The sequence below is a fragment of the Somniosus microcephalus genome, chromosome 4 (genome assembly GCF_052327205.1).
Source record: "Somniosus microcephalus isolate GS21.2 chromosome 4, FLI_Smic_1.0, whole genome shotgun sequence".
NCBI classification, from domain to species: Eukaryota; Metazoa; Chordata; class Chondrichthyes; order Squaliformes; family Somniosidae; genus Somniosus; species Somniosus microcephalus.
Window position 1 is genome coordinate 295,178,459 of NC_140990.1, and position 19,825 is coordinate 295,198,283.

Genomic DNA, 19,825 nt, shown 5'->3' on the forward strand with positions numbered 1-19,825 from the left:
AATGCAAACATAGAAAAGGAAACACAGAATGACCCGACAGTATCACGGGTCTATGATTTAACGGTGAAGGGATGGCCAGCACATGGCGAACCACTGCTGCCAGCATTCTCGCCGAGAAGAGAACAGCTGTCAGTGTGCAGAGGAACCTTGATGTGTGGATCCAGAGTAGTAATTCCACCTAAGTTGATGGATAGAGTGCTCAATGAGCTTCATGACGGTCATCTTGGTGGGGTAAAAATGAAGAACTTAGCCAGAGCGTTTGTGTGGTGGCCGGGAATCGATAGAGAAATCGAAGAGATGACCAAGAGCTGTGCAGGATGCCAGAAGGTCCAAAACGCCCCACCACAAGCTCCTCTGCATCCATGGGAGTGGCCCTCATCTCCATGGCAGGAATGGGCTGCCTGAACAGATTTGCTCTGACAATGGACCACAGTTTGTGTCTGAAAAGTTCCGGAGGTTCTTAAAGAACAATGGTGTTAAGCATTACACATCTGCCCCATATCATCCAGCCACTAATGGATTGGCCGAGAGGTTTGTTCAAACATTCAAGAAGGCTATCAAGGCAATGTGTAATGAAGATATACCCCTACAACACAAGGTGGACAACTTCTTGTTTGCCTACCGGAATGCGACACATGCGGTTACCAACCAAACTCCAGCCATGATGTTCTTCAATCGAAGACTATGATGCTGCTTGGATTTGGTTAAGCCAAACGTCCGAAGAGATGTGGAGAACAGGCAGTTTCAGAATATGAATGAAAGGCCGACCAGGAGTTTTAAGATAGGTCAACCAGTTTTGGCCCGGGACTACCGCACTGTGAAATGGCAGCCAGGAATGATTTGTACACGACAAGGACCTCTCATGTATACCGTGGGTGTTGGGGAGAGCATTGTAAGACGCCATGCTGACCAGATTCTAGAGTCACTGGAAAACGTCAACTCCACACCACGATCTGATACACCTGGTAATGAAATCGACGTTCCAATTGCAGCTACCGCAGAACCGGTAATATTGGAAGCAGATGAACCAAACAACGACATTGATCCCGAATCAACATTGCCAGAAGAACCTGATACCCCAAAGAGGCGTTATCCAGACAGAGTCAGGAAGCCTCCTCAAAGACTGAAGTTATAATTGCTTAAACTTAACCAATGTATCTAGCAACAGTAATTGTGATTGTAATTAGTTATCATTTAGTTGTTAAATGAATGTTATGTACTGTTTATCTAAGAGGGGAGGAATTATTGTGTATGTACCTTTAAGAGAATAACTGGTCTCAGACTGCAGTACCGGCAGTGACCACCCCTGTATAAAAGGTGCTAGTGAGCCTCTGTGTTTTTAGTTTCACTATTGACTTCCACCAGTAAAGACTTATTTTGTTCACTCCTGCTGTCCGTGTCTCAATTATTCAGGACGTAACATATGACAGTTCGAAAGATTTCTTCACTCCAACCCACCAAAACCTATATGGTGCAGCTGTGTGTCTGTGTGTGTTGGTAATACGGTAGTGTCAGACTTTGTTGTCATCTTTTTCATTCATCTGCACTTTGGTGCTACACATCTGATCTGATAAAATTTCAAATTGTACAAATCACAATTCGCTAGTTAATAAATGCAACCAAAATCTGTCAACCAACCCTAACCAATCAAGTTGCTCAAAATGGTGTCTGCTATTTTTTTCTCTCTGCCAGCTGACAGCAACAAAATACTATTTATAATATAACTAACATGTAAAAATATTTTAGATTACTCAAACAATTGCCTAGCTCCTGTTAGAAAAGCATCTATTATGCTTTTCTTACTGAAGCCATGCTTCTATCATGTTTCCCCTCGTGGGGGAATCAAGAACTAGGGGGCATAATTTCAAAATAAGGGGGCACCCATTTAAAATGGAAATGGAGGAAGAATTTCTTCTCTTAGATGGTCATGAATCTTTGAAATTCTCTTCCCCAGAGAGCTGTGGAGGCTGGGTCATTGAATATATTTAAGGTGGAGATAGACAGATATTTGAATGGTAAGGGAGTCAAGGGTTATGGGGAACGGGCAGGGAAGTGGAGTTGAGGCCAAGATCAGATCAGCCATGATCTTATTGAATGGCGGAGCAGGCTCGAGGGGCCAAATGACCTACTCCTGCTCCTACGTCTTATGTTCTTATCAGAGCCTGGGGCTTGAGTTTCAATCCAACACTGATGCAGCCACTTGCTGGCATTATTTGGCACTATTTCGAAGAAGAGCAGGGGAGTTATCCCCAGTGTCCTGGCCAATATTTATCCCTCAACCAACATAACAAAAACAGATTATCTGGTCATTAGCACATTGCTGTTTGTGGGACCTTGCTGTGTGCAAATTGGCTGCTGTGTTTCCCACATTACAACAGTGACTCTACTTCAAAAGTACTTCATTGGTTGTAAAGCGCTTTGAGACGTCCGGTGGTCGTGAAAGGCGCTATATAAATGCAAGTCTTTCTTTTTTTTTCTTTTTCTCAGTGCAGCCCTGAGCATCACCATAAGAAATCTGTTATAATTTTTAAATGGTCCAGCGAAACTCCAGACCCCACTACAGTGCTGCCAAATGCCCCTGAACTCAGGCAGCTTCCTCCCAGTGTTCCCATACCTCTGAACCCTCCCAGTGTTTGTGGGTCCAGAGACCCCAATCTCAGTGCTCCCAGAACCATCTTCAGAATCCCCACTCAACTACTCCAAACCCCAAGACCACCCCCCAGTGCTACCAAAACCCAGAAACCCAGCACAGTGCTGCTATAAATTTAAATGAATGGCCTTCATATGTTCCTTTACCTACATACTCAAATTAACTTTTTGTAAGCTCAAAATACACAGCTAGGTAGTTGGCAAGATATAGTAGTTGGAGGTAGGTACCTAAATGGGTGCAGCTGCAACAACACAGAAGAAGCCCAACATCATCCAGGTCAAAGCAGTTCACTTAATCGGCAGCCTATCCACCGCCTTAAACATCTAGTCCTCCACCACCAGCGCACCGTGACTGCAATGTGTACTATCTACAGGATGCACTGCAGCAACTCGCCATGACCTCTTCAACAACACCTCCCAAACCCGCACCCTCCACCACCTAGAAGGACAAGGGCAACAGGCGCATGGGAACACCAACTCCTCCAAGTTGTGCTCCAAGTCACACCCCATCTCGACTTGGACATATATTGTCATTCCTTCATTGTCGCTGGCTCAAAATCCTGGAACTTCCTACCCAACAGCACTGTGGGAGTACCTTTGCCACACGGACTGCAGCGGCTCACCACCACCTTCTCAAGGGCAACTAGGGATGGACAATAAATGCTGGTCTTGCCAACGACGCCCATATCCTGAGAATGAATTTTAAAAAAGTATATTCTACTTTTCTATTAAAAATATGTTTTACATCCAGTACAATTTAATCAATGACTGTGTTATAATATTGCAGCAAATAGTAACAATTGCATTTAAACTTACAGGATTCAATTGGGTTTATACAGAGAAAATATTTCCTCTGGTGGGGGAATCCCGGGCAAGAGTGCATAATCTAAAATTACAGCTGCTAAGCACCAGGTTGTTTCTGCATTCTTTTCTTTCATTGTTCAAGGTGATAAGCCATTGGGCATGATGTTCATAAGGTCCTATATGTGACATTGGCATTAACAGTAATGTGGATGGCAAGACTGGCACAAAAAAACTGCCAAGACATATAAAAAGATTTTAAAAACCTCTAGGAACAATTCACTACCTGCTGCAATGATACTCCACAGCTTCATTGGTCTCTTTAGGGACCTCTAATGTTGAGTGTCAGGTCCATAAATAATGTCAGTAACAGGGTCCTCTACGACAGTAACTATCAGCCCTAAATGGCTGTGGCAGGAATAATTCGTAATAATGTCACAAATCCAGCAATTAAGATCGCCATTAATTTCAATGGGGAGCCTCATAGCGTGAACTAACTTTTGTCAGCATTGGCAAGGCTAACGGTGGAGTGGCGCAAATCATACAGCAATTTGTGGAGAAATGGAACTCATGGCGTATCTCCTTTGCACTGGAAATTGCTGGATTTTTCACAAATTAATAATGGCAAGCGACGTTAATGGGATATTCGAATGACACAACTTCCCAGCAATTTCTGGCCCACTATTTTGTTCTTGTATAGGTGGCCATTTCTGAACCAAAAGACAAATATTGTGCACAGCTGTCCTGAACTGTGTCATCACTTATCCTACCATAATTTGGAATCTGCAGCTCTAGTGTTTAGAAGATATGGTTCAGGTAATTTATATTTGTTCATCTCTACCATTTGTACACAAAGTGCATTTTACACTCTCTTTGATAGATTTAAAAAATGAACTTTAACTTCAAGAAATGTGATTTTGCCTTGCTATTGCAATATAGCTAAGTATATACCACAATACACTTCTCTTGAACTAGCAGTTCTTCCAACTTGGAAGCCATCCAGGAATAATGCACATTCCTAAGAGCCTGAAACAAATCATTAGTACATTTTTGAAACCTTCTGTGTGGGATCAATCTGCAGTGGGATTACAAGGTAATTTGAGTATTACAAATATACTGTATTTAGTATGCTTAGAACAAAATTCCATATACTGCTATTTATTTTTGCCATTGGCAGCATAGTTTTTTGGGTAAAGTAATAGACTGACAGTAAACCGACATGTGATTTAGTGGATTTAAAAATAATTATAAAACTTGAGAGGTCATGGAAATCAAAGATGATGTTTCTGTCTTGAACTATCGACCAGCTACTGATTCTACTGCTTTTTTTAGTGTGATATATACTCGTTGAACATCCAATATTAGCATCCTCTAAATATCTGCCAGAAATCTAATGGGAGAAATTACAAAGAATTTCCCCTTTCTTATATATGACACATTCATGTGACCAGTTCTTTCCCTTGGTGTTTGTCCTGCTCGTGCCATATTGTGCTATATACAGCGAATGTTATGGGCTTGAGTAGCAAGCTATTTTTTAATGTTTGAGTTTTGATTCTATACTTGGACTTCAATATTTGATTTGTGTAAATTTTTGATTCCAGACTTTGCTCAACCTACAAGGCGGCCTTTCCTGTAACCAAGTCATGACCAGTTGCCTCTACATCACGTCAGAATGTCAGAAATTCCAAGTTTAAAAAGAAAGCTTCTACAACATCAGGAGCTAATTAATGCTATGGTGGCTAGAGCAAGTTGTCAAAATTACTTATAAATCTTTCCACAATTACCACCAAAGAAAAATCATGAAGCGTGGAGAAGGATAATCACTGGTTTGATGCTTTAGATAAAATAGTCTTCATTTTGCTTCACGTCTCCATCAACACCATTGTTTGCTTCAAATTTATCAACAATATAGTGCCTTTAGCACAGAAATTATATCAAGGTGCTTTACAGAAGAGGAAATAGAAAATGAATGAATTAAAGGAACGGATGCCAAGCCATGAGGAAGAATTAGGAGGGATGATTGAAGGTCAGATCTTACAATTGTATAGTGTGAACGAATAAGCCATAAAACCTATTCAGAAAAATACACCATTCTATGAAAAAAATATGGCCTTATTAAAACATAACAAACTGGGTTTGGAAATCTGGAAGCCTCAACAATCTAAAGCTGTAATAGCACACAGGCTATTGAGATAAGATGGTTGTTGACACTGAATCAATAGCCTTGTTGAAACAGAAGGTTGGAGGCTCCCGACAGTCTGAATCTTTGGAAAGAAGACAATGGTGCATCCTGGTTATGGTGTTCTAAGTTACACTTCGTAAACAGGCACATAAAATTAAGAAACATGTGTCTTCGTAAAAATGATATCAAGTAAAAGAAACACCTGCTGTCACACTGCTTTTGCACAGGAGACATAATTCACTATTGCAACCAGCTGAGGTGACTAAGAATTGCATAGATCACCCTGGTTGAGGTGTTCTAATTTACACTTCATAAAGAGACACCAACAGAAGGCCTTGGTAGAGATGACATCAAGTGAAATGCATCTGCTGTTACACCATTTTTTATGGTGAGCTTCGAACACCTAGGGTAGGGACATGATTCTTAATGCTACCAGCTGAAGTGACTGTAAGAATTGCAGAAGTCCGCAGAAAAATGACTAGAGATAATTAGCTTACATCAGCAGAAAACCTTAAAGGAATACCACTGGAAAAGGGTATAAATATTGAGCTCTCAAATAGGATACTAGATTCGCTGTGAAGGTGCAAAGCGATTCTCAGTCTTCAGAGGCGGCTCTGTAAGTCTACAACTCTTTGTATCTCGGGGATCAAAGGTATTGTACTGTATTTGATTTTGGTGGATATTCTGAATAAACTTTAAGAACTGTAAAACTGTAGCGAAGTTAAGATTTGAGAATAAGGATCTCTGATAAAAGAATTGTAAGCTTTCTCTTTTTGGAACTGTTAATGTTGCAATTGAATCACCAACTGTAAATTACATGTCGGTTCTTTAATAAATCTATATATTTTTAGAATTGTCTCACATAATACTTCTGTATGAAACTCACAAACTCAATCTCTGTACACTCTTTGGAGAGGAGTTGTAGAATTCTGGGGGAGTTTTCTGGACCCTCATAATATCCGGAAGGTTACAATCTAGCTTAACATATTAAAAGTGCTATCTGGAGGATGGCAACATCTTCAGGTTGTTCCTTTCCTTTAGGGAGAGATGGTCCGGACCTTTAGACCCAATTAAGCGTCATTAGGATTTGGCTACCTCAAACTTTAGTTGAAAGTGAACGTCTGGGGAATATGCCTGATCTGGGGTAGCCCTAAAGGGGCTAGGACTAGTAATAATCCCTTCAAAAGTACACCTGGTTTTATCTCTTTGTCATACTTGATGTTGGTTTAAGGATTTATTTCAGAAAAAATGTGAAAAATAGTTGTATCATCTTAAGCAAATTGCATGGGAGGTAAAAAGGAAGCATAAAAAAGTTTTTTAAAAATCTGTAGTAATTAATTATATGTATAACAGACATTTTCAATATCTTAACATTCTGCTGCAATGAAAATAAGGGGCCAGAATTTGCTGTCAAAATAAGGGTGAGGCTAATGGCATTTGCTGTTATTTATGCACAAATGGTACAGCAAATCCAGGCGAGGGGATGATGAATGGTTAAATGCAAATATCCAAAAGTTGCTATCCGTGTTGAACCGCTCCATCATTAGCTTTGCAAAAATGGCATCTCGCTGTCTGCCTCACCATTGAGATGCATTGAATGGCATGAAGTTGCTGCATGTTCTACAATAAGCGGAGGATGCGCTCCACTCTTCCAGATTTCCACCCAGACAGTGAAGGAGAAAATCACCCCCACTGTGCCGGTGAAAATGGAGCTCTTCAGTATTGTATAAAGCTTTAATGCAATCTAAAAATAGTTTTGAAGGCCAAATATTTCCAGCATTCAAGATCGATAAGGCAACTCTATCTTATCAGAGGCCCTTTCAACATTACGTTAAGGCTATGGGTGTAGGACTCACTGTTCTCTGCCACAGTATTTCAGACAGGGTATATATTAACCATTAAAAAATCTATGAAAAAGCCAGAAAATGCTGGAAATACTCAGCAGGTCAAGCAGCATCTTTGGAGAGAAAGTGAGTTACTAACATCACTAAAGCAGATTATCTGGTCATTATCACATTGCTGCATGTGGGAGCTTGCTGTGCACAAATTGGATTTCCTATATTACAACAGTGATTACACTTCAAAAAGTACTTCATTGGCTGTAATGCGCTTTGGGATGTCTAGTGGTCATGAAAGGCGCTATATAAATGTAAGTCTTTCCTTCTTTATTTCTTTCTTTACTATCCCTCTGCCAAGGAACTTCACAGCATGCCTGGGAGTGTCAGATCAAGTGATGGTGTTTCTTCTTCTCCATCACTCTCCTCCTCTACTTCTTGCTGCAAAGGCTGGGCTGGTGGCTGTTCTTGGGTATCTGAAAGGCACAAGGGTCGGGTTGTGGTGAGGGGAGGGGGGAAAGCAAGATGTGCATGATTACACCATCAGCAGCTTGTAAATCAGAAGATATTGTGGGATGAGGAGGAAGTGGGATGTGAGAAGAAGGATTAGGTATTAACATATCGTCACATCAATGCTTTCAGCCTCGGCAATCGCTACAGCCTCAATGATGGTCCCTCCAATGATCTCCAGCACAGCCTCCTCCAGTGGAATCAGGTTGTGCAGCCATGCTTGCCCCCTGCCTGGTTGCTTCTGCTGGCACTGGTTGTGAGCCATCTTGGCCAGCAAGAGAAAAGGAAGTGTGTCAGTGATCCCCGCACCCATTTTCGGGCATTATCCAATTAAGCCCCCATGGCTCAAAAATGAAGTAGCACCATGGTATCTTAGCCCTTTTTAGAACTACACAAAGAAATATTTTTAAAGTGCCTATGGATAACTTTACCCAATGCCTTCATCAAGATATATCAAAAGCAGTATCCATTTTTATATTTTTATAATAAATATTACTCATGATCTCGGAGCTGTGTACAATAGGAGCACATTTCGGTATTTTCCTAATTTTTCTGTCATCATCTTTTTCAGGTTATTCCAAGTCACATACTGGCTTTTGGCTAAGAGATTGCTTTCAGGTACCTTTGTAATTAGGTAGCACGTATGGTCCAAGGTGACTTGTCTTCCAATTATTCCATACTCCTCTATTCAATAATTGTCATTGATAGGGGAATTAAGATAATGCATTTTCTGCATGTAGAATAACAAGGGGTACAAAGTATTTTTTAAATTAGTTCCTGGGATGTGGGCGTCGTTGGCAAGGCCAGCATTTATTGCCCATCCCCAATTGCCCTTGAGAAGGTGGTAGTGAGCCGCATTTCTGAACTGCTGCAGTTCGTGTGGTGAAGGTACTCCCACAGTGCTGTTAGGGAGGGAGTTCCAGGATTCTGACCCAGTGACGATGAAGGAACGGCTATATATTTCCAAGTTAAGATGCTGTGTGACTTGGAGGGAAACTTGGAGGTGGTGGTGTTCCCATGCGCCTGCTGCCCTTGTCCTTCTAGGTGGAAGAGGTCGTGGGTTTGGGAGTTGCTGTCGAAGAAGCCTTGGCGAGTTGCTGCAGTGCATCAGGTAGATGGTACACACTGCAGCCACGGTACGCCAGTGGTGGAGGGAGTGAATGTTTAAGGTGGTGGATGGGATGCCAATCAAGCGGGCTGCTTTGTCTTGGATAGTGTTGAGCTTCTTGAGTGTTGTTGAAGCTGTATCCATCCAGGTAAGTGGAGAGTATTCCATCACACTCCAGACTTGTGCCTTTTAGATGGGGGGAAATGCTTTGGGGAGTCTGGAGGTGAGACACTCGCTGCAGAATACCCAACCTCTGACCTACTCTTGTAGCCACAGTATTTATGTGGCTGGTCCAGTTAAGTTTCTGGTCAATGGTGACACCCCAGGATGTTGATGGTGGGGGATTCGGCAATGGTAATGTCATTGAATGTCAAGGGGAGGTGGCTAGACTCTCCCTTTTTGGAAATAGTCATTGCTTGGCATTTGTGTGGTGCACGTGTTACTTGCCACTTATCAGCCCAAGCCTGAATGTCATCCAGGTCTTGCTGCATGCGGGCATGGACTGTTTCATTATTTGAGGAGTTGCGAATGGAATTGAACAATGTGTAATCATCAGCAAACATCCCCACTTCTGACCTTATGATGGAGGGAAGGTCATTGATGAAGCAGCTGAAGATGGTTGGGCCTAGGATATTGCTCCGAGGAACTCCTGCAGCGATGTCCTGGGGCTGAGATGATTGGACTCCAACAACCACAACCATCTTCCTTCATGCTAGGTATAACTTCAGCCAGTGGAGAGTTTTCCCCCTGATTTCATTGACTTCAATTTTATTAGGGCTCCTTGATGCCACACTCGGTTAAATTTTACCTTGATGTCACGGGCAGTCACTCTCACCACACCTCTGGAATTCAGCTCTTTTGTCCATGTTTGGACCAAGGCTGTAATGAGGTCTGGAGCTGAGTGATCCTGGTGGAACCCAAGCTCAGCATTGGTGAGCAGGTTATTGGTGAGTAAGTGCCGCTTGATAGCACTGTTGATGACACCTTCCATCACTTTGCTGATGATTGAGAGTAGACTGATGGGGCAGTAATTGTCCGGATTAGATTTGTCCTGCTTTTTGTGGCCAGGATGCATCTGGGCAGTTTTCCACATTGTCGGTGTTGTACAGTGTTGTAGCTGTACTGGAACAGCTTGGCTAGCGACGCGGCTAGCTCTGGAGCACAAGTCTTCAGCATGACAGCCTGGAAGTTGTCGGGGCCCATAGCCTTTGCTGCATCCAGTGTGCTCAGCCATTTCTTGATATCACATGGAATGAATCGAATTGGCTGAAGACTGGCTTCTGTGATGGTGGGGACCTCAGGAGGAGGCCGATATGGATCATCTACTCGGCACTTCTGGCTGAAGATGGTTACAAATGCTTCAGCCTTGTCTTTTGCACTTGCGTGCTGGGCTTGCCATCATTGAGCATGGGTATGTTCATGGAGCCTCCTCCTCCAGCTAGTTGTTTAATTGCCCACCACCATTCATGTCTGAATGTGGCAGGACTGCAGAGCTTTGATCTGAAATAAAAACAGAAAATGCTGGAAATACTCAGCAGGTCAGGCAACATCTGTGGAGAGAGAAAGAGAGTTAACGTTTCAGGTTGATGACCCTTCGTCAGATTTGGTTGTGGGATTGTTTAGCCCTGTCTATAGCATGCTGCTTCCATTGTTTAGCATGCATATAGTCCTGTGTTGCAGTTTCCCCAGGTTGGCACCTAATTTTTAGGTATGCCTGGTGCTGCTCCTGGCATGCTCTTCTACACTCCTCATTGAACCTGGGCTGCTCCCCTGGCTTGATGGTAATGGTAGAATGAAGGATATGCCGGGCTGGTTTTTGTGAGTTGGGAACATATAAATGGCATTTGCTATTACTTCAGAGGCATTCCTTCTCTATGGTGATACAAATTTCAATTGTAAAGAGAAATTCTCATAACTATTTGTGATAAATCCATGTAGTGAGACAAGGACTCGAAGAGGCAATATCGTAGAATTAGCATGAGTACTTTATTAACAAACAGAGTAACAAATATCATGCCTGCATCCTGGCATTTCACACTTGCTGGCCTTGACAGGAAGCAAGCCTCTGAGCTTAACAGGAAGCAAACCTCTGACCTTAGCAGCAGCCTTGGCTACAGCACCACCTGGTGGATAACCTTAATCATAACATCCCAGATTACTATATCCCTCCGCCCTTAAGATTTCAGTATGAATTTCTTAACAAACAACCATTCCTGAGGGTCACATAAGGAGTCTCCATTCATCATGTTCCATACTTGATGAATCTAACAGTTCAGTATCAATCTCTCTGGTGGCTTGCGAGGCCTTTGTGAATGTCTAACAGTAAAGTCCCTGCTTGTTTGTGGTGAAGCCACCAGCTGCTCCTGAGCAGTGCTCAGAGTATCTGACTCTGCAACGATGGTTTCCTCTTAACGAATAGGTTCCTGTGGAATTGGCTCTGTCCCTGGTGGTGGCACCACAGATGCACTTGGATAATTGGGGGCAACCCTGTCTTCAGTCATTGCATCTGGAACCTTCATTTCAATTTCCCCTTGTCTGGGAAGTATCTGATCTACATGTCTGTGTACTACCCTACCATCTCCCAACATGACCTTGTATGATATTGGACCTGTCATTGAGTCTATGAAGCCAGGAATCCACTTTGGTCCATAACTGGAATTCTTGGTAAGGACCGCATCTCCTTCTCCAAAACTTTGGCTCTTTGTTCTTTTGTCATGGTTCAGTTTTTGTTTGTTTTGTCTGTTTTCCATTTTCCTTTTTAGGTCTGGGTGGACAAGGTCAAGAGTGGAGCGTAGTCTACGACCTAATAACATCTCAGCAGGAGAGAATCCTGTGGTGGATTGAGGTGTTATTCTGTAGCTGAACAGAACCCGTGACACTTTGGCTGCTAAACTCCCTTCTGCACTTTTTTTCATCATCTCCTTAAATGTTTGTACGGCTCTCTCCGCAAGTCCATTCGAGGACGGATGATATGGAGCTGAGGTCACCTGCACTATGCCATTTTTTCTCAAGAACTCTTTTGTCTCTGTACTCACAAAACAAGTGGCATTGTCACTCACCATGATCTCCGGCAGCCCTTGATTACTGAAGCTCCGACGCAGGCAGTCTATAGTAGTAGTGGTGGAAGCAGAATTTACAGGATAAACATCCATCCATTTGGACTGTGCATCAATGATTATGAGGAACATCTTCCCCATGAATGGACCCGCATAATCTAAGTGCAATCTTCTCCATGGTTTGTCCGGCCACTCCCAGGGGTGGAGAGGAGCCGCTGCTGGTGCCTTCCGGTATTCTTGACAAGTGCTGCATGTCTTGACTAGATTTTCTATCTCCTCATCTAGCTTTGGCCACCACAAGTAACTCCTAGCCAAGGCTTTCATACGCGAGACCCCAGGATGACACTGATGTAGTTGCTCTAGGATAGACTGTCCTGCTGGCTGTGGAATAATCACTCGTGCTCCCCACAACACGCAACCATCCTGCACACTCAGCTCTGTTTTCCTGACACTGTAGGGTGTGAAGTCAGCCCCTTCCGGATGCTGTGGCCATCCCCTCACCACATATTCTCGAACTCTAGACAGTACTGGATCTTTACCTGTCCATGTTCTTACTTGCTCTGCAGTCACAAGTGCCATGTCAGTGCCCTCCAACATCAAAACTCTGTCCTCTGGAGCTGCACGGATAGGTGTGCCTGGCAGTGGAAGACGGCTCAAGGCATCTGCGTTCCCATGGTACTTGCCTGGCTTGTAGACGATGATATACTCATATGCCCTCAATGTCACTGCCCACCTCTGGATCTGCAGTGACACCATCTGTGGAACTGCTTTCATTTCATTGAAAAGAGAGTAGCCATGGTGTGGAGATGCCGGTGTTGGACTGGGGTGGACAAATGTAAGAAGTCACACAACACCAGGTTATAGTCCAACAGTTTTATTTGAAGTCACAAGCTTTTGGAGCGCTGCTCCTTCGTCATGTGAAGTGGAGAGATGCATAAAGACACACCTTATATAGTCAGAGAATAATGCCAGATGATTACAGGTAATCTTTCTAACTGCCATTTATCGCACCTCGGCAGAGAGATAATCACAGCAATCAAAGGTGTGAATGGTGTCCAAACAGGTCAGTCAGGAAAACATTACATCAAAGAACAATGAGGTGGGGTCACAAGGGGTCAAATGTTGCAGATGCTGGGGTCTGTATGAAAAACAAAAAACAGACAAAAAACATTTTTTTTTGCTGGAAATCACAGCAGGTCCGGCCGCATCTGTGTAGAGAGAACCAGCCAACAATGACTCGAGTCTGGATAACCCTATGTCAGGTGGGGTTACATGTAGCGTGACATGAACCCAAGATGCCGGTTGAGGCCATCCTCATGAGTGCGGAACTTGGCTATCAGTTTCTGCTCTACGATTTTGCGTTGTCATTTGTCTCGAAGGCCACCTTGGAGAATGCTTACCCGAAGATCGGAGGCTGAATGTCCTTGACTGCTGAAGTGTTCCCCGACTGGGAGGGAACACTCCTGCCTGGCGATTGTTGCGCAGTGTCCGTTCATCCATTGTTGCAGTGTCTGCATGGTCTCGCCGATGTACCATGCTCTGGGGCATCCTTTCCTGCAACGTATGAGGTAGACAACGTTGGCCGAGTCACATGAGTATGTACCATGTACCTGGTGGGTGGTGTCCTCACGTGTGATGATGGTATCTGTGTTGATAATCTGGCATGTCTTGCAGAGGTTGCCGTGGCAGGGTTCTGTGGTGTCGTGCTCGCTGTTCTCCTGAAAGTTGGGTAATTTGCTGCGAACGATGGTCTGTTTGAGGTTAGGCGGCTGTTTGAAGGCGAGTAGTGGAGGCGTGGGGATAGCCTTAGCGAGGTGTTCATCATCATCGATAACATGTTGAAGGCTGCAAAGAACATGGCGTAGTTTCTCCGCTCCGGGGAAGTACTGGACGACGAAGGGTACTCTCTTGGTTGTGTCCCGTGTTTGTCTTCTGAGGAGGTCTATGCGATTTCTTGCTGTGGCCCGTCGGATCTGTCGATCGACGAGTTGAGCGTCATATCCCGTTCTTATGAGGGCGTCTTTCAGCGTCTGTAGGTGTCCATCGCGTTCCTCCTCGTCTGAGCAGATCCTGTGTATTCGCAGGGCTTGTCCATAGGGGATGGCTTCTTTAACGTGGTTAGGGTGGAAGCTGGAGAAGTGGAGCATCCTGAGGTTGTCCGTGGGCTTGCGGTATAGTGAAGTGCTGAGGTGTCCGTCTTTGATGGAGATTCGTGTGTCCAAGAATGAAACCGATTCTGAGGAGTAGTCCATGGTGAGTTTGATGGTGGGATGGAACTTGTTGATGTTATCGTGTAGTCTTTTCAGTGATTCTTCGCCGTGGGTCCATAGGAAGAAAATGTCGTCGATGTATCTGGTGTATAGCATTGGTTGGAGGTCCTGTGCAGTGAAGAAGTCTTGCTCGAAGTTGTGAATGAAGATGTTGGTGTATTGGGGTGCGAATTTGGTCCCCATGGCTGTTCCGTGTGTTTGGGTAAAGAACTGGTTGTCGAAGGTGAAGACATTGTGGTCAAGGATGAAGCGGATGAGTTGTAGGATGGCGTCTGGAGATTGGCTGTTGTTGGTGTTGAGTACTGAGGCTGTCGCAGCGATGCCGTCATCGTGGGGGATACTGGTGTAGAGTGCCGAGACGTCCATCGTGGCAAGGAGTGTTCCTGGTTCAACTGGTCCGTGGGTGCTGAGTTCTGTAAGAAGTCTGTAGTGTCATGACAGAAGCTGAGGGTTCCCTGTACGATGGGTTTCAGGATGCCCTCGACGTATCCAGAGAGGTTCTCACACAGGGTTCCGTTGCCTGATACGATAGGACGTCCGGGTGTGTTGGCTTTGTGTATCTTTGGGAGGCAGTAGAAGTCTCCCACGTGGGGAATACATGGGATGAGAGTGCGTAGGATGCTTTGAAGGTCTGGATCGAAGGTCTTGATCAGTCTGTTGAGTTGGCGGGTGTGTTCTTTGGTCGGATCTGCGGGTAACTGTCTGTAGTGTTCCTGGTTGTCCAGTTGTCGGTATGCTTCTTTGCAATAGTCCATTCTGTTCTGTATGACGATGGCTCCTCCTTTGTCTGCTGGTTTGATGACGATGTTGCGGTTGGTCTTGAGAGCATGGATGGCATTGCGTTGTCCTCGGGTGACATTCTGGACTGTCTTGTGAGTGCGGCTGATGAATCTGGCGTTGATGCATCTCCTGACAACTTGAGCATACATGTCAAGCTTAGGGCAGCGGCTCTCCGGAGGGGTCCAATTTGACTCTTTCTTCTTCGGTTGCTGCACTGCGGATCCCTCTGTCTGCTGTTCCGGATCATTGGTTGTCTCATTGGGTTCACTGCTGACATCTTGGGATTTGTGGTAGAATTCCCGGAGCCTCATTCTCCTGATGAATTCCTCTGTGTCTGCCGCGAGACCGATGGGGTCCATTTTGGTGGTGGGGCAGAAATTGAGTCCTCGGCTGAGAACTTCAATTTCGTCTGGTTGAAGGGTGTGGTCGGACAAGTTGATGATGGACTTCCCTGTGGTTTCAACCATGGTACCGGGGGAGGCTTGGTTGCTGCTGGTGGTGATGCCGAGTTTCTCAAGCTTCTTGTTCTTGGTGTGCATGTAGGCAGTGTAGTTCCATTGCCTTGTCTGATTGGTGCTGTCTCATAGCTGGTCTGCTGTGTCCTGAGCACAGGCTGAGAACATGGACTCTATCTCGGTTTCGAGGTTGCGGCGTCTGCTGTAGAGCTGGTGTACGAGATGGTTGAGGAGTGTGCGAGAGGTATGATGGCAGAGTCTCTCAACGTAGTCTCTGTTGTAGGTTGACTTGAGTGGGTTCATGATCTGTAGTCCTTTCGGGATCTTGTCTACTTTCTTGCATCTCTGTAGAAACTTGATGTCTGTGTCGATATGCGCGATCCTCTTGGAGATCCTCTCCACTTTGAGCCGGCAGTTTGTGGTGTCGATAGTAGCCATGGTGTGGAGATGCCGGTGTTGGACTGGGGTGGACAAATGTAAGAAGTCACACAACACCAAGTTATAGTCCAACAGTTTTATTTGAAATCACAAGCTTTCGGAGCGCTGCTCCTTCGTCAAGTGAAGTGGAAAGATGCATAAAGACACAGTTTATATAGTCAGAGAATAATACCAGATACATGGTACATACTCATGTGACTCGGCCAATGTTGTCTACCTCATACGTTGCAGGAAAGGATGCCCCAGAGCATGGTACATCAGCAAGACCATGCAGACACTACGACAACGGATGAACGGACACCGCGCAACAATCGCCAGGCAGGAGTGTTCCCTCCCAGTTGGGGAACACTTCAGCAGTCAAGGACATTCAGCCTCCGATCTTCGGGTAAGCATTCTCCAAGGCAGCCTTCGAGTCAAACGACAACGCGAAATCGTAGAGCAGAAACTGATAGCCAAGTTCCGCACTCATGAGGATGGCCTCAACCGGGATCTTGGGTTGATGTCACACTACATGTAACCCCACCTGACGTAGGGTCGTCCAGACTTGAGTCATCGTTGGCTGGTTCTCTCTATACAGATGCGGCCAGACCTGCTGTGATTTCCAGCAAAAAAAAATGTTTTTTTGTCTGTTTTTTGTTTTTCATACAGACCCCAGCATCTGCAACATTTGACCCCTTGTGACCCCACCTCATTGTTCTTTGATGTAATGTTTTCCTGACTGACCTGTTTGGACACCATTCACACCTTTGATTGCTGTGATTATCTCTCTGCCGAGGTGTGATAAATGGCAGTTAGAAAGATTACCTGTAATCATCTGGCATTATTCTCTGACTATATAAGCTGTGTCTTTATGCATCTCTCCACTTCACCTGACGAAGGAGCAGCACTCCGAAAGCTTGTGATTTCAAATAAAACTGTTGGACTATAACCTGGTGTTGTGTGACTTCTTACATTTGAAAAGAGAGAGAAGAGGTTTATGATCAGTGCATATGGTGAACTTCCTGCCATATATGTACTTGTGGAACCTCTGTAACCCAAACATTACTGCTAACCCCTCTTTGTCTAACTGGGAATAATTTTTTTCCGCTGGTGTTAGAGTTCGGGACATAAACCCTATTGGTCTTTCAGTTCCATCTTCCATGCAGTGTGAAGGAACTGCCCCCACCCCATAAGGTGAAGCGTCACAAGAGAGAATGATGTCTTTCTCTGCATTGTAGTGAACCAGCACATCCGATGACAGCATCAGTTTCCTGGACTATTCAAATGAAACCCCCTGCTCCTCTCCCCACTGCCACTGTGTCTCCTTGCGCAGTAGTTTGTGAAGAGGTGCTAACACAGTTGACAAGTTTGGTAAAAACCTCTTATAATAGTTCAGCAGTCCCAGGTAAGCTTTTAACTCAGCCACATTTGTAGGAGCAGGGGCGTCCTGCAGTGCTTGTACCTTCTCCTTGAGTGGATGGAGCCCGGTGGCGTCCACTCTGTGTCCCAGGAACACTGCCTCATTCCCCAGGAAAGTGCACTTACTCCTCTTGAGCCAGAACCCTGCCCTCTTCAACCTCTGTAGTACCTCTCTCAGAGTGCTCAGATGCTCCTGGTCGGTTCTTCCCATCACCAGAATGTCATCCAGATAGATGGAAACATGTGGAATCCCTTGCAGTACACCTTCGATTGTCCTCTGGAAGATAGATGGACTAGATGAGACACCAAACGGAAAGCGGTTATATGTAAACAAGCCCTTGTGTGTATTTATGTTGACATACTTTTTTGATTCGTCATCCAGTGTAATCTGCAAGTAGGCATGACTCATATCCAACTTTGTGAATTTCTTTCCTCCAGCCAGGTTTGCAAAGAGATCCTTTGTTTTGGGAATAGGATACTGCTCTAGTTTGGACACCCGATTGACAGTCAAGTTATAGTCTCCACAGAGTCTTACCGAATTGTCCGGTTTCAAAACAGGTACTATGGGAGCTGCCCATTCCGAACATTTCACTGGCTCCAGTATGTTCTCTCTCAATAGACGGTCAAGCTCAGCCTCTACCTTTGGCTTCATAAAAAACCTTGGCGGTGCCTCCTTGTCTACATAAATCTTAGCTGGGGAGCCATTAAATGTGCCAAGTTCCTCCTTGAACACACTCTCATGTTCACTCAACACTTCTTGCAAAGTCAACTGTTTGCCCGCATCTATTTGATGTACTGCTCCCCAGTCTAATTTAATTTCTTTTATCCAGCCCTGACCTAACAGGTTTGGTCCAGTACCTGATACTATAACTACAGGTAGCTGTTCCACTGTGTCCTTGCGTTGCACAGTTACCTTAGCTGTACCTAATGTCACTACTCGTTCACCTGTATATGTTTTAAGATGCAGGGAGCAAGGCTTTAACTCTGGAACTTTTGCACGGTTCCACAATTTTGAGTACTCTGCCTTGTTCATTATGGTCATGCCACACCCTGTATCCACTTCAAAGTTCACCTTAGAGTCATTTACTGTCAGTTGCAATGTGATAGGAGCCACTTTTGGAATGTTCTCTAACATGCTATACATTATGAACATGTTCTCTTCTTCCTCAGCTTCCCCGCTGATGTGGTGTGCTCCATGTTTTTTCACTTCTCTCCCTTGGATTTGCTGTCCTCCCCCTTTTGGTTTGGATTCCTCCACAGGTGATTTCGCCCTGCAAGCTCATTTTATGTGTCCTTGTTTCCCACACTTGTAGCACTTTTCCTCCAGAAACCGGCATTCACTCGCCAGGTGATCGCCCTTGCATCTATAACATGCCTTCACATGCTCACGTTGTGGTTTCTGATGCATGTTCAACTTGTGCACAACAACCTGACCTGCAACTTGCGTTGCATTAGCTCTGTCTGAACCCTGTATTTCTTTTACATCTTGGTTCGTTGTCTCTATGGCTTGAGCAAGTTCCAATGCTTTTTCATAAGTAAACCCAGTCTCAGATAATAATCTACGTTGCATTCGGTCATCCATAATTCCGCAAACTAGCCTATCTCACAGCATTTCCTTCAGGTTGTTCCCATAATTGCAATCTTGTGCTAATTTACGCAACACCGCTACATAGTCCATTACGCTCTCTTCCTCTTTCCTGTTCCTTGAATTTAACTTGAACCGCTGTACAATCTCACTAGGCTTAGGGTTGAAATGTTCTTTTAGCAAGGCCACTAATTCAACAAATGATTTGTCTCCAGGCTTTTCAGGACTGAGCAGATTTTTCATCAAACTGTAGGTTTGGCTTCCCACTGAACTAAGCAGAATGGCTTTCCTTTTTCTGGCATCATTTATTTCATTTGCTTCAAAAAAATAACCCAACACTTCACAGTATTCTTCCCAGGTTTGTGCTTGAATATCAAAAGCGGAAACCGTTCCTGCCATGGCAGCCATGCTCTCTTCCAGCTTGTAGCTAACTTTAGCTCATGATTTTGTTGTTTAAATGTCCCGGCAGACTTTTCTTCTTTATGCAGGGTCCTTTAGGTGCCTCGTCGCCAAATGTGATAAATCCATGTAGTGAGACAAGGACTCGAAGAGGCGATATCGTAGAATTAGCACGAGTACTTTATTAACAAACAGAGTAACAAACATCATGCCTGCATCCTGGCATTTCACCCTTGCTGGCCTTGACAGGAAGCAAGCCTCTGACCTTAACAGGAAGCAAACCTCTGACCTTCGCAACAGCCTTGGCTACAGCGCCACCTGGTGGATAACCTTAATCATAACATCCCAGATTACTATAC

At 44.5% G+C, this 19,825-nt stretch overlaps 1 pseudogene; it reads right to left on the reverse strand.

The window, feature by feature from the left end:
- Positions 1 to 15,060: 15,060 nt before the first annotated feature.
- Positions 15,061 to 16,084, reverse strand: LOC147120555 (uncharacterized; annotated as a pseudogene).
- Positions 16,085 to 19,825: the final 3,741 nt, after the last annotated feature.